This window comes from Sceloporus undulatus, chromosome 3, assembly GCF_019175285.1.
Source record: "Sceloporus undulatus isolate JIND9_A2432 ecotype Alabama chromosome 3, SceUnd_v1.1, whole genome shotgun sequence".
Taxonomy (NCBI): domain Eukaryota; kingdom Metazoa; phylum Chordata; class Lepidosauria; order Squamata; family Phrynosomatidae; genus Sceloporus; species Sceloporus undulatus.
In genome coordinates, this window is record NC_056524.1 from 82,551,733 (window position 1) to 82,566,484 (window position 14,752).

Genomic DNA, 14,752 nt, shown 5'->3' on the forward strand with positions numbered 1-14,752 from the left:
GAAATCTAATTAGTATTCACTGAAATGTTTTTGCACTTTGGGCTGTTGTCTAGTTCTTTCACAGCTGCCCTTCCAAGTAATCTTCTTCTGATTTCTTTACTAACTTTATACTTTAAAATAAACTGACCTGGGAGCAGGTATAAAAAGTCACTGAATGTACTGGGAGCTACCAGAATATATTATGGGATAAATAAAACATGTATGGATCTCCAAAATAAAATGAGAAACAACTGGAACTTTCTGGTCATCTTAATCAGTCTGGATGTGCCCTATATTGCACAAACCACTGCATCATTATTTTAAAAGCATACAGGTCAGTGGAAAGAATGCATTCAAATAAAGTGTACAATTTAAAACAAGTACACAAAATTTCACACATTGGGAAGATAATAAGTAAAGAAAAGGACAGTAATCATCTTTAAAAAAAATATCCTAAGGAAATGATTACAGGCAGGATGAAGAGGCTCAAGAAGTAAAGGCATAACATAGATGTGTGCTTTATGGATGTGTACATCTCTAGTTTTAAATGAGACAATTTCATGTATCATGGTCATTAGGGATAATTATGATTTGGATCACTATGTTGCACTTCTTTGTTGTTGACTTTGGGGCTGCGCCCACCAGTCATTAAGGACAGCCTAGGGTTGTCCACATGACACATGACACATGCCCCAACTCTGCCCCCAGGGTGGCATGACACTGCACGTCACTCCACATGGTGTGCGGCATCATGGCACTCCTCTGGTGCTGCATCCACATGATGCAGCACCAAAGGAGCACCTTAAAGCCACAGTGCCGCAGCTATTGCACCTTTTCCAGGGTGCAAAAAGGAGCCACTTTTTACAGCTCCTTTCTGTGCCCTGGAAAGGCCAGATTGGGGCTGCGGTGTGCGGTTGCCATGCCCTCAATCTGGCACAGCTGAAGGCAGCTGGGGGCTTAGGGGCAGTCCGCACAGCCTCTTTGACTCTTTGCAACCCTGTGAATGGGACAGTTCCAAGCCCCAATGTTCTCCACTGCTCTGCCTAGGTCTTATAGGGGCTTTCTAAACAGCCCTTTGGGACGTCCGGAGGACGTCCCATTTTTAAAAAGGGGCGTCTCTTTTAGACGCCCCATGTCCTAGTACGGACTCCGTCCATACAAGATGGCGCCGGCCATTCTACATGGCCGGCGCCATCTTTACGTATCGGACGCACAGCGTCCAGACGCGTCGCGCCGCTGCTGACGTAGCGAGCGCGCCCCTGGCGCCTCGCTACGTCGCAAACGCGACGCAAAAAGAAGCTCCATTTTGGAGCTTCTTTTTTCGGTCCGCGCGGGAGTCGGGCCGTTTGAAGGCTCCGGCTCCCCCGCGGACCTTCTGGCGGCGGCGCCAGACCGCTGCAAAGCGGCGGTCTGTACCCCGCCACAGTTTGAAGACCTTCCTAATCTATTCTATTCATCTGGCATGTGGTCTTTTTCTCTGCTGCCATCTACCTTTCCTAGCATTATTGTCTTTTCTAGTGAGCCATGGCCTCTCATGATGTGGCCAAGTATGACTGTCTAAGTTTCATCTTCTTGGTGTCCAGAGAGATTTCTGGCTTGATCTGTTCAAGGCCTTTGGGGAGTGCTTTTTGGCTGTTCGTGGTATTTTTAGCACTTTTTTCCAACACCACATCTCAAATAAGTCGATTTTCTTTTTATTTGCGTTCTTCACTGTCCTGCTCTCACATCCATACATGGTGATACGGAATACAATGGTTTGGACAATTCTAACTAATGCTTTGTTGTATACTTTTGTAGGCTCTTATCTAATTCTTTCATCACTGCCCTTCCCATCCCTAGTGTTCTTCTTATTTCCTGACTACATTTTTCTTTCTAGGGCTGTAACAGACCATCCAAAAAGGGAAGATTGGTTGCTCTGGAACTGATCACTCTGGAGCTGGAGCAATGACACACCATAGCCCCAGTCCACCCCGTAGCCAGATCAAATAGGAAGGGAAAAGATCCTATCCTATTTGGACTGATAAAAAGTTTCCTTAAGTAACCTGACCCAAGGGTGGCTTCTGGGTGCTCCAGCAGCATGTGGTATGTAAACACTTGCCCTTGGCATGTCCTGAAGCTGCCCCCATGTGATTGGCTGGGTGGCTTCCAGGTGGGTTCTGGGTGACTTGGGTATGCAAACACCATGCTCCCAAGCCACCCAGAAGGTGGCTTAACTTGCCAGTTTGTTCTGGCCCTAGGTTCTTTAAATTATAACGGACAATTGTACTGTAACTGTATCTCAAAAGTGCATGCTAGATATAGAAATATTTGGAAAATGGTTCAGAAATGGCCTTCTCAAGTATTAAAAAATTCTAACAAGGATAATCATAGATAGGCAAGAATCTTTGCAGTTCAGAACTTATTATCTATGTTTTAGAGAAATTCTGATACGGCCTTTCTTTCCCCCTTCTTCCCTCCTTCACATAATGTCTGGGTTGTATAAGAGAAAACTGATAAGCACTCAGAACTATGAATGTTCCAAGAATGGATTATTTTACAGTGGAGCGGTCATCCATACCTCTTATATGACTTCATATAAGACATAAGTAACCTCCAACATGGGATGTTATGGTTTGTCTTCCATCTCAGCCCTATCTTCAAATGTTTACTTGGTGAGGATATAAAAGAGGGCCTCTCAGTGATGATTCTAAGATTTTGCAACTCTCTTCTAAAGTAGGCTAGAATGGGGCATCACTGGGGGGAGGGTGCAAGGAATGTGAGCCACATCAGGTGACACCCTTAAAGGAGGGTGATATCACTGCTCCCCAAACATCTTTGGGCAGAAATGAATTGTGGCATTCACCTGCATCTGGAGCACAGAAAAAGAGATGATACGAGTAAGGTGAGACGCAGTGTGAGGAGAAAGGGATTTTTTTAAAAAAAAATAAAAAATGTATGTATTTTTAAAAAATTCTTTAAAAACATAATATCTTACAAAATTTTCACTTTAACCACCTGAAACTATGTACATATCAATACATTTCAGTTCTGTGGATTATATAGTAATTGAAAGGTACAGTTTTAATTTTACTAGTTGTTTATGTCACAGCTATTGCCATTACATTCAGTGGTATACAAAAAGCACAATTTATGAGTAACACTAGCACACACACACACGCGCGCACACAAAACCATTACTAAGGATTCTGTATGGTGTGGAAGGGAGGGAGATCAATGAGAGGGGTGATAGCATGAGTTCCTGCAGTGGGTAATGCCAAGTCGGGTGATGCCACTGGGTTGGATTAGCCTGTTTCCAATTGTCCTTCTATTGTCAGACAAAGACTTTTGTTATCAGGCAGACATTTGTCTGTCTGGCATGGACTTTAATCAGATATGATGGACTTTTTAATATTTAATAGTTAAATTATTCAAGTTGAGATATATGTAATAATGTGTCTTTTCTGTTAGTTTCTAATTATTATTATTTTTGAAGTTGCTCTTCAAGGAGAAAGAGAGCTCTAAATCTAATAAATAATGTCTAGTTCTATGTATCATAAGATAAAAGAATGAAGTTGTTTGAACCAATAACAGTTTTCTGTTTTTCAGGTGTCTTTGGACTCATTTTAATCCGTTTCCTTCTATGGAACATACTTTTTGGTAGTAGTTCTTCAGAAAAATGAAACACATCCAAAATACTGTTTTTTCTGGCTTGTACTCTCAAATACTAGGAAGTTGATAGCAACCTTTACAAGGTCAGCTTCCTTTGCAAGAGAGAGCATTGGAATCTTAAAGTAAAAATCTGCTTATACAAAACATTGGGATAGGAAGCCAGTAGCCAGAACAGTCTATTCTTACTCATGGAGTAACAAAGCCATGGAGACATCAGTTCCAAAAAGCTTAAAGCATATCAAGCTACTGCTGCCAAGCCTTTGCTTCCAGGCTCCAAAACAGCCAATTTGAAACTGCCAATTTTCTTTCCCAAACAGGATTTTTATAGACCTAAAATCTGTCTAGGAGGTGGGCAAGGTTCTGTTTCATCCACCTGGTTTTGTAAGGCTGTGAGTAGCATTACATCTATTCGTGCTCCACACAGAGTACATACTGTCACATGATTTTGCACATATTGGCAGAGATCTAGGATAATCTCACATGAGGATAATGACTGCTACAAATCCTCAGTGCTAAATGTATCTTAAGCATCAAATGTTTATTAAAGTAAACACAAAGTATTTCCCTTCATATTAGTAATCTAATATTCCATCCTGATATAGTCTATCATAAAACCACCTGTGTGGCATGAAATAATAGCTGGATAATTCACAGTGGAATGGTTGTGTCTACCTCTATACATTTTTCACACAAATATGTTGTTCTTTCAAAACACTACCATTTTGGATAGTGTGGCAATGAAGAGAGACCTTGAAATCCTGGATCTCAGTTGCAAGTAGGATGGGATTCATCTTTTATCTGAGATAAGAAACAGGCATTGTTAAGAACAGCTGGATTCACACAGTATTTTGGCTTTTGAGCCTTGAGTGCAAATGACAAAACCCAACTAACAAATCAAATGAGGCTTTATCCCAAAGGAGGGTAGAGAGAAGATTTCAGTCATGCTGGGTGGGATTTTTCTCCCCTACAAGTAACATGGAAACAGATTCTATCAATGCCCTCAATTTGTGTGGCAAGTTCAGTCGGACAGAAGCTGCTGCTTTATGTAACTCACAAGGTGTTATTGAATAAGCCACATGGAATTAAATAGCTTTCAAAATGGATGAGCATAAGTCCTTCCAGAGCCCTCCTAAGCCATAAGAACAGTTCAGAATTGGGAAAGGATTGAGACTGAAGGGTACGCATTGATTCTGCCTGAGAGAAGAAAGCACTGTCTACAATTCTTCATCTTCAGTCCTCTCCTATTTATCATCTTCATTTTTTCTTTCTGCAACATTATCCAACTCTCTCTCTCTGCACCTCTCCCATGGTGATGCTAAGGTCATGCAATAATAATAATAATAATAATAATAATAATAATAATAATAATAATAGGCAAGGAGAGTGCAGAATATCCATGAATGAGAGAGTGTGACTTACCCAATGTCATCCTGTGGAGTTACATGGCTGATCTGGGATTAGCACTCTAGCCTCCCAGTTCACCATAGAAATTCACTGGGTGACCTCGGGCAAGTCACATGTTCTCAGCTTCAACTCAAATTCCTAGGTAGTCCTTCATGGTAGAAGGGGGGTTGGATGACCCCTGGGAATGCCTTCAAATGCTAGGTTTTATCCATGGCAGAAGAGCATTGCCATTTGGCACTCCACCCCTCCCCTCCTCATCTGTGAGGGTCACACTGTCTCATCTTCAGGGGCAGCCCATGGCAAAACTCCTCTTTATGCCAAGAAAACCCTTGGTTTGTCCCATCTTCCAGTGCCATTCTGATGTTGAACAGGGGTCAGACTACATGTCCTCTAGGATCCCATGTATTCCTTTGTATTACTTCATAGCAGAAGTGGGTTGGACTGGATGGTCCTTGAGGTTCCCCCGAACTCTACCATTTCTTGCTGGGGCTTCAATCAAAGTTTATTTGTTGAGATTGTGTTTTTTTTTTCTTTCTTTTGTTTGTGTGCCTTCAGGTTTTTTTCAAACAGAGGAATGTTCTTTAAACATCTGCTAAACTTCCTTTTGACATGGCAATTGAGTTTGAAATGCAAAGTAATTAGCGTAATGTTCGACTTGTCTTTTATTGTCATTCGGGAAATCTGTGAAAAATATTTCTCTAGCTGGTGACAGGGAGAGACAAAAATAACCTTTTGAAAGGGGGACTTGTGAAACGAATATTTTTTTAAAAAAAATCTCATCAAGTTCTCAATGAACGAGAAGAAAAACATTGGTTTGTCAAATCACTATTTGCAACTACATAGATTTGTCCTGGGAAGAGGCTTGGGTCCAGCAATTGGATAATCTGCTTGTTATCTGATAGTCAGCAGCCCCCTGCCCATCTGCTAAATGACAACCAGGTTGTGGAATCCATGTGGGTACAAAGCTACTGTATAATTTCCCTGCTAGCTGATGTTGAGGCTTTGCCAGCAGTCAATGAATTAATATTGACTCAAGCCACCTGGAACCCCAGATCCCTTGAGGATACTGCAAACAAAGAAATTAAGGGCATATAGCCCCCCCCATCCCTTTCACCCAACCAAAATTGTGACAGGAAAGAAGCCAAGCCAGATTATATTGAAAAAAATATAAAATAAAGCTGAAAGAAAGTTGGGTGGCTGGGTGGAAAGCAGCTAAAACCCAAATGTTAGAAAGTAATTACAGGAGAGTTCAATGTAGCCTGTAGCTAAATATCTACCCAGAGTTGATCATCTTCACAGATTTATGCAAAGCATGTTCACCTTTGTAAAAAAGACTGAGGTGCATTACAGACCACCTAAAAGCGGCGGTCTGCCGACGCTGCTGGTTGCTCCACGAAGGAGCTGCAGCAGCCAAACCACGCGGATCCCACGCGGAGCAAAAAAGAAGTCCCAAAATGGCGCTTCTTCCCTCAGCGTGGTTATGATGCCGCGAGGCGCCAATGGCGCACTCGCAACGTCATAAGCTCCACGCGATGTGCGGACGCTAAGCATCTGGCACATAATAATGGTGGCTCCTGTGTGTATAGGGCACCACCATTATTACGCCCCAGCCACGTGCTAGGGGTGAGGACGGTGTGGACGCTAGGTCCCCGGCCAACCCCTAGCACGTGATGGGGGTGCCTCAAGAGCCCATCTGTAACAGGCCTGACACACTAAACAGAGTCTCAGGTGGGTTTGGAGACAAACTTTCCCAAGGTAAGTATGCTTAGAATCATAGAATCATAGAGTTGGAAGAGACCACAAGGGCCATCCAGTCCAACCCCCTGTCATGCAGGAAATGTCTATCAAAGCATCCCTGACAGATGACCATCCAGCCTCTGTTTAAAGGCCTCCAGGGAAGGAGACTCCACTACACTCCGAGGGAATGTGTTCCATTGTTGAACAGCCCTTACTGTTAGGAAGTTCCTCCTAATGTTCAGGTGGAATCTCTTTTCCTGTAGCTTGCATCCATTTTTCCAGATCCTGTTCTCTGGAGCAGCAGAAAACAAGCGTGCTCCCTCCTAAATATGGCATCCCTTCAAATATTTAACTAAGGCCTGTTACAGACAGCCAAAATAAAGCTGCTTCGAGTCACAGTGGAGGTATGGTGTTTCAATGATGCATGCATCCTAAGAGTCCAGAAGCCACACCAAAACCATGCTCCAGTCTGGAGTGTGGCTTTGGTGTGACTTCTGGACTCTTAGGACGCATGCATCATTGAAACACCATACCTCCACTGTGACTCGAAGCAGCTTTATTTTGGCTGTCTGTAACAGGCCTAAGGCTATCATATCACCTCTTAACCTTCTCTTCTCCAGGCTAAACATACCCAGCTTCCTAAGTCATTCCTTCCTTATAGGACATGGTTTCCAAACCCTTCACCATTTTAGTCGCGATCCTTTGGAAACACTCCAGTTTCTCAACATCATTTTGAATTGTGGTGCCCAGAACTGGACATGATATTCCAGGTGAGGCCTGACCAAAGCAGAATACAGTGGCACTATTACTTCTCTTGATCTAGACACTATACTTTTATTGATGCAGCCTAAAATTGCATTACCCTTTTTAGCTGCCACATCACACTCTTGACTCATGTTCAACTTGTGGTCTATTTGGACTCCCAGATCCCTTTCACGTGTAGTTTCCTTCAGTCAGGTGTCCCCCAACCTATATCTGTGCATTTCATTTTTCCACCCTAAGTGCATTTCTCCGTGTTGAATTTCATTTTGTTAGCTTTGGCCCAGCTTTCTAGTCTATTCAGGCCATTTTGGATTTTGATCCTGTCCTCTGGAGTATTAGCTATTCCCCCCAATTTGGTGACATCCGCAAATTTGTTAAGTATGTCCTCAATTCTGTCATCCAAGTCATTGATAAAGATGTTGAATAACACTGGCCCCAGGACAGAGCCCTGTGGGACTCCATTGGTCACTTCTCTCCGGATGAAAAGGAGCCATTGTTGAGAAGACTTTGGGTTCGGCTGGTCAACCAATTACAAATCCATCTAACAGTTATCTTGCTAGCCTACATTTTACAAGCTTTTTTGCAAGAATGTCATTGGAAACTTTATCAAAAGCCTTACTGAAATCAAGATATACTATATCCACAGCATTCCCTTCATCTACCAAGCTGGTAATTTTATCAAAGAAAGAGATTTGTCTGACATGACTTGTTTCTCTGAAACCCATATTGACTCTATGTGATTATGGCATTGCTTTCTAGATGTTCACAGACTTTAATTATCTGCTCTAGAATCTTTCCTGGTATTGATGTCAGACTAACTGGACGATAATTGTTGGGATCCTCTTTCTTCCCCTTTTTGAAGATGGAGACAATGTTTGCCCTCCTCCAATCTGCTGGGACTTCTCCTGTTCTCCAGGAGTTCTCAAAGATTATTGCCAATGGCTCCGATATTACATTTGCCAGCTCTTTTAATACTCTTGGATGTATTTCATCTTGTCCTGGAGACCTTTATTCATTTAGATTAACAAGATATTCCTGTACTATCTCTTTGCTTAGTCTATGGTGAAATTCCCCTATTCTGCCCTCTGCTCCATTATCCTCAGGTTGAGCACCCTTTGCCATTTCTGAGAAGATGTTAGCATTTTGCCATCTTCTCCACTCAGTGGCCCTCCCATTTCCCTTTTCTTCCCTTTGCTGCAGACATATCCCCCCCCCAAAAAAAGCCCCTTTTCTTGTTCTTAACCTCTCTAGCAAGCCTGAGTTCATTCTGCGCTTTAGCTTTTCTGACTTTACCTCTACACAGGCTAGCTATTTCTTTGAATTCCCCTTTGGTGATTTCCCCATTTTACCATTTCTTATACATGTTTTGTTTCAAACTTAGCTCAGTTGAAAGTTCCTTAGTTATCCATCCTGGTTTCTTGAGACACCTCCCATTTTTCTTCCTCACTGGAACTGTTTGAAATTGTTCCTTCAGTATCTCCCTTTTGAGAAACTCTCATCCATCCTGAACTCCCTTCTCTTTTAGTATTCCTGACCATGGGATCACCCCCAGTATTTCTCTAAATTTACTGAAATCAGCTCTCCTAAAGTCTAGTGTGTTTGACTATGCCTGGCTTCTCGTTTCCACTGTATAACAAACTACAGGAGAACATGGTCACTTCCCCCTAATGATCCCACCACTTGCACCCCATTAACCAAGTCATCCTTGTTGGTTAGGATCACATCTAAAATAACTGCTTGATATGAACAGGAAGTATGGATGGAACCCTATAGATAAAATCCATTGCAAATTGCCATTGCTGCTAAAGGTACAATGGGATCTAAGTAACCAATTTTTATATATTTTCATACAGCTGTTACTTGTAGGTAAAATAATTTGGAATAAATGGAATTAATGGACTACATGGATTATGGCTTTAGGACAAACTCTTTGTAGTGGACCTGCAGTTTTTCTGATAAATATACCTGTCACGCACACATGCCTATATGTGTATGTTGTTTGCCTTCACATGCCTGTAACCCACATTTATTGAGCACTGTCTCAAGCAGATCCATACAGCTTCCACTGCAATTGCCTTAAAGCGCACCTGGGTATTGTGTCCCAGTGCATTCAGTGGGATAAACAAGTACAAGCTTTAAGGTTTAATGGTACCAATTATCAGAAATCTAATACTGAGATACTAATTTCCTAAATGTTGATTTATCTTTAAATGAATGTATAACCATAGTGTTAACTAAGTCTGTATCATTATAAATGAGGGATTTTTAAAATAAAAACAAGTTGAGCAGCAACTGGCATTTACTAGATGAAAATGACTAGGAAGAGGGAAAGAGGTGTTTTGAAATCTTAATTTCAATAAACGTACCTTCCAAGCACCCAGCATGCAAATGCACTTTCAACATGCATGAACTGATCACTGCATGAATATTGCTGCTTTCCAAGGGACATGGAATAAATAATAAAAATATATTAACATCCCAAATCAAAGTAAATATGTTGAAGCAACAGCTCTCTTTCTTCTGAAAAGTAGAAGAAGATAAAAAATAAAGTGAATAATAATTTGAAATGTGGGTCATAATTCAGCTCCAACACAATTGGATCTCACTGCTAAAGTAACAGAAGACTTCTCTGCATAAATGTGAGTAGACTATACAGAACCTCAAGAGTGGATATTGGATATGGTTCACTTTTATAAAATGAAAAAAAAAGTTTGAAAAAGTGTGTGTGTGAGACAGACTAGAACACTCAGTGGTTAAAATGTGGTACTTTTTATCAATATGCAATAAGAAATGTAAAATGGTAAATAGATATGTAGTTTATTTTTAAAAATGAAAAAATTAAGAATGACTCTAAGTTGTATCAGGAAATAATCATATCGCTGTTCATTTTACTAATTTACCTTAACTTACCAATAGGCATCTAAGATTATTTACACCAGTCAGGACTTCCCAAATGTATTACAAAGAGTGTAATGCTCTAAATGTCTACCCAGAAACAGAGCGTGGAAAATTTGTTAGAAGAATGACATGCTGATGCCATCTATATCTGATCAATGAAAGGATAATTCTCTATGTACCACCTATACATGAGTATTGTGCACCAGCTGAAGTGCCATAGAATCAGAATCCTACTATTTTAGAACTGAAAGGGGCTGCAATGGCCATGTAGTTCAAACCTCAGCCATGTAGGAATATACAACTATAGCAATAGCAAGTATATTTCTACAATGCTTATCAGTGAACTAGCACTCCCTAAGCAGTTTACAGAGTTTAGCACATTGCTAAAAAATGTGACTTACCTCTGCCAGATTCAATTGTAATTCAGGATACATCCGGATGTTATTGCATGCATTTTGCCTCCGATGCCGCTGGTCGAGTGTAGCCCAAGTAACTTCCGGCTAGAATCTGAGCTCAGCTGGCTTCTTCTCAAAACTAGGAAGCTCCCAACTTTGCAAATTGATCAGCTGAGCTTGGATTCTGTCTGGAAGTTACCCGGGCTGCACTCGGCCAGCAGCATTGGTGGCAAAAATGCATGCAATAACATCCAGATATATTCCAAATTAGAATTTAATTTTGCAGTGGTAAGTCACTTTTTTTAGCAATGCAATTAACTCCTACAACGTGTATGTTAATTGCCCCCAACAAACTGGATACTCATTTTACCAGCCTACGAAAAGATGTACCTAGGAACCCCCCTGGATCAAACTTACAATGTTGTGACTGCACTACTACCATTCACTGTGCCACCAGGACTCCTATGGTGTCCCTGAATTATGCCCATTCAACCTCTGTTTAAGACCTCCAAAGAAGGAGAGTCCATCCTTCTCCAAGGCAGTCTATTCCATGGCCAAACAGCTATTATAGTGAAGATCTTTATAATGTTTAGAAATCTTGTAATTTTGAATCCATTGTTTTATCTTCTAGTTTCTGAAAGAGAGAAAGGGAGAAAAGGTTATTTCTACATCTCATCCATCCAGATAGTTGAAAGAGGCTATCATGTCCCCTTTCAGTCTTTTCTTATCAAAGTGAAAGCAAATTTCATTCCCCACTAACAACAGTAATTTCATCCCCAGTAACTCCAGCTTTGGCCCCAGACTTACATGAAGCTCTCTTCGGTGCTGATCTTCTTCCCAAAAGCCCACATGTCTTCCAGTGCACCCATGTCATACGAGGGAATGCTATACGTGGTTTTAAACTGCCTGATGGAAGAGGTACTGGTGAGCATTCCATGCTGAGCTGTATGCACAGGCCCCATTGTTTTCAATGGGGATTGAGCATACGGGTATTTGCCTTACACAAGGGGAGGGTCTGGAATGGATCCCTTGCGTAAGGCAAGGGTGCAGTGCACTGTATTTGGCCTACATGGCACCATGCAATCAGAGGCTGGCCATTTCTCCAGGAAGGGGAGAATCTGTCCTGAATTGAAGCCACAGATTTCATTCAATCACTTACTGTATAATTTGTTGTATTTTCACCAGTTTTCTTTTAGGTTGAAGGACTTCTCTCTGTCTCCTCTTAGCATTGCATTATCTTCTGTATGCAGTGGCCCCTTTCTTGTTCTTCTTCTTGCTGTGAGCCCAAAAAGCTTTTTTTTTTTTTTTTTTTGAGACCCTATATTGGGAGGTAGGATATTAAAAAAAATGATGATGATGATGATGATGATGATGATGATGATTTTTATCTGCTAATGTATGTTGATTAGCAATAGTCTTGACTATCAATGTGGATTGCAGCAGTTTGACTGGAATATTATCGGTTTCTGGTGATTTGTTTTTCCCCATTTCTCTTATTGCAATTTCCACCTCGCTTTTTAGAATTTGGGGTTCATCTTCATATAGCTCTTCGTTCCACATGTCTTTCATTTTGTCATCTCTGTGTATTGTATCCAATGTTTTTTATTCCTTCTTGGTCTTCAATTATGTTATTTTGATTGTCTTGGAGTGTCCCAGTCCATGGTTTGAAATTTTCTTTGATTTCCCTTATCTTGTGGAATAGGTCTCTAGTTCTCCCCTCTTTGTTGTTGTCTTCTATTTCTTTGCACTGATCATTGTAGTAGTTTTCTTTATCTTTTCACACTAGCTGTTGTACTGTTACAGTCAGGGTTCTTAATTAGTTCCTGTCTCCTTTTTGTTTTGCTTCTTTTCTTTCCTTTATTGCTTGTAGCATTTTATCTGTCATCTTTTTCTTCTCTTTCTTTTTGTCTACTGAGAGTATCTTTCTGCATTTTTCTTTTATTATTCTCTGGCTTCAGACTGTAGTTCTTCTGGTTCTTGGTCTATTATACTTAATAGCACAAATCTGTTCCTTATATTGTCAATTAATTCTGATGAGATATTATTTGGATCATATTTTGGTATGATGATTACTTTTGTTTTCTTCTTGAGTTTTACTCTTATTTTTTATATGAGTAGTTTGTGATCTGTGCCACAGTCAGCACCTGCTCTAGTCTTGGTCACCAGGATAGAACTTTGCCATCTTTTATTTTTGATTATATGATCTATTTGGTTTTTGTGTTGGCCATCTGGTGATGTCCATGTGTGCAGCCTTCTTTCTGACTGTATGAAAAATGTGTATGCAATGAGTAGGCTGTTCACATTCATTTGTCTACTTGTCTGAAATTTCCACCTTCTTCCTTTTCTTGTACATATTTCTTTTAAATTTCTGCTCATATGAAGTTTTACTGTACATCCACCCTGGTTTCCTGGTTGCCAGAGGCCTTAATATCACTCAGTACTTTATCCAAAGAACTGGGTTTATATCCACAAAAGCTCAAAGGTGAGGCCACATTTCCTTTTTCCCCCCCTCTGTACCTTCCTTCCTTCTTTTTATCTTAGTTTCTTTAGACACCTCTCACTTTTCTCCCTCGCTGGAATTGCTTGCAACTGTTCCTTCCATATCTCACCTTTAAGAAACACCCATGAATCCTGAACTCCCTTCCATTTGAGTTTTTCTGACCATGGGATCTCACCCAGTGTTTTCCTGACTGAAATTTATTTTTAAAAAAAATCTAGGAAGAAAACCTAAATTGCACTAGAATGATTGAATCAAAGGGACAGTGTGTTGTTTCACCATTCAACAACTGATTGAATGAAACTACTCTACTTGAAATTCCCCAATGGAATTCAGGCTATTCAGTGTATTTACAGTGGACCCTTCCTATCCATAGGAGTTCAATTCCAAGGGCCCCTGCACATGGGGGAGGAAATGTAAATTGTTGTGGCCAATATTATTATTTTTTATTTTACTTTATTTATTGGATTTATATTCTGACTTTTTCCAAAAAAGGAATTCAAGATGGCTTATTGAATAGGTGGGGATATGTGGGTGTCTGCATCATCACATCTATGCCACCATTGTATAATATGGGGCATGGTGCTCCGCAGGCAGTCCTATCCATAGATTGCTAGCCTACTGATGTGGTGGGTCCACTGTATAGTGTTTTTTCCTGATTAAGTTCTACCTCATTCACTGAAAATTAATTTATTAGGAAGAAAAACAACTCAATTGAAATGTAGTGCTGGAGAAAAATTATACAGATATATGGGCTGCTAAAAAGACAAATTAATGGCTCGTAGGGGAAATCAAGCTTGAACTCTCACTAGAAGCAAAGATGACTACAGTGAGATTTCTGTATTGTGTATGACAACTGAGGTTGTTGTAGTGAGATGTCATGTCTCACTGGAAAAGATCATAGTACTTAGTAAATTGGAAGACAGTAGGAAAAGAAGGAGCTTGCACTACAGGAGGATTGATTCACTCAAGGAAGCCATAGTCCTGAGTTTGCAAAACTGAAGGCAGGGCAGTTAATGATGAGGGATTTTGAGGGGAAGTGTCCCTCATTCATCGAATCATTGATTTGATGGTAAATCACACTAAGACTGTTTGTTTGTTTTATACCTCTCTAACCATGGCAAAGGACCTAAGATTCTACAAAACTATAACATTTGCCATATCACCATTGCATAATTTCACAACCTAGTCCTGAAAATTTTTGCCTTTTTTATTACTATGTCAGTTTTATCAGAACCTATTTGCAAGTAATCCATTGACCAAGAAGATTTCCCATCCTTCATTTCCCCATGAATAGCTGCAATGAGCAGCAGTATTGATCTTTTTCAGAGGCCTATGGACAGCTTATTACTGGCATCTGATAGATAACCTTGGACTTGGAGACCAAGTTATGCAGTTTCATTGTCAAAAACATGCATTTAGCTAATCAAAA